Raw genomic sequence first — 1414 nt, forward strand, 5'->3', positions numbered from 1 at the left:
ATGCGTAGCTAAAGCATCTACTTTGTTCGATAGTTGTTTTAGTTGCTCGCTATTGTGGATGTTTTGATTCAGGAAGTCCTTATTGGTTTGTTGTTGGGAAGCTATGAAGTTCTCCATCATGATTTCTAGATTTGACTTCCTAGGGGTGTTTTGAGCAGCTACAGGCGCTTTTTGGTAGCCAGGTGGTACAGCAGGTGCTTGTCCAGGCGCGTACAACGCATTGTTGTTCTTATAAGAAAAGTTCGGGTGGTTTTTCCATCCAGGGTTGTACGTGTTAGAATAAGGGTTTCCTTGAGCGTAATTTACTTGATCAGATGGGACTCCAGTCAAGAGTTGGCATTCAGCAACTACATGCCCAGTCAATCCACAAATCTCGCAGTTAGGTGTTACAGCGGCAGCGGTGGCTGAAGGAGTGATGGTCAAATTCTCGATCTTTTGAGTTAAAGCGTCTACTTTAGCGTTAACGCGGTCTATACCACTTATTTCGTACATTCCTCCTTTGGTTTGGGCTTTCTCTAGAGCGGCTCGTTCTCCACCCCATTGGTAATGGTTTTGTGCCATGTTCTCTATGAGTTTGTATGCTTCATCATGGGGTTTGTCCATTAATGCTCCGCCAGCAGCGGCATCTATAGTCATTTTAGTGTTATATAAGAGACCACCATAGAAAGTATGGATGATCAGCCATGGTTCGAGTCCATGATGAGGGCATATTCTAAGCATGTCCTTGTAACGTTCCCAAGCTTCGAAGAGTGATTCGTTATCTTTCTGGGTAAATCCGTTGATTTGACCTCTAAGCATAGCAGTTTTGCTAGGCGGAAAGTATCTCGCTAAGAATACTCTCTTCAATTCGTCCCACGTAGTTATGGAATTGGAAGGCAGGGATTGAAGCCACGCTCTCGCTCTATCTCTCAAGGAGAAAGGGAAAAGGCGTAATCGAATAGCTTCGGAACTAACGTTGTTGGCTTTGATAGTGTCGGCATATTGCACGAACACGGATAAATGGAGATTGGGGTCATCAACAGGGCTTCCAGAGAATTGATTCTGTTGAACAGCTTGGACCAGTGAAGGTTTCAGTTCGAAATTGTTCGCTTCAATCGCAGGTGGTGCGATACTTGAATGCGGTTCAGCGCGCGAAGGAGCGGCATAGTCTCTAAGAGGACGAATAGCAGCCATCTCTAACTTCGGGGTAATTAGATTGATTTGATCAGTAAAAATCAATTCCTGATTAATCGAAATTTCTGCTACTTCGGGAAGATTGCGAGCTCGTCGTTTAACGTTAATGAAACGTTCGATCTCGTTAATTCGTTGTATTAAATCTCCTCCTTGTGAACGAGTATTTGGCATACAATCGTTCAGAATGAAAGGGAAGGATTATCCTAGTCTCTACGGTGTAACAGTGAGTTACGATATCGAC

At 43.9% G+C, this 1414-nt stretch overlaps 1 non-coding gene across 1 annotated transcript; it reads left to right on the plus strand.

The window, feature by feature from the left end:
• Positions 1–691: 691 nt before the first annotated feature.
• Positions 692–798, plus strand: LOC131629537 (small nucleolar RNA R71). Its single transcript, XR_009292052.1, has one exon. It is a non-coding gene; the product is annotated as a small nucleolar RNA R71 (small nucleolar RNA).
• The last annotated feature ends 616 nt before the right edge of the window (positions 799–1414 follow it).

The sequence above is a fragment of the Vicia villosa genome, unplaced genomic scaffold, assembly GCF_029867415.1.
Source record: "Vicia villosa cultivar HV-30 ecotype Madison, WI unplaced genomic scaffold, Vvil1.0 ctg.000577F_1_1, whole genome shotgun sequence".
Classification (NCBI taxonomy): domain Eukaryota; kingdom Viridiplantae; phylum Streptophyta; class Magnoliopsida; order Fabales; family Fabaceae; genus Vicia; species Vicia villosa.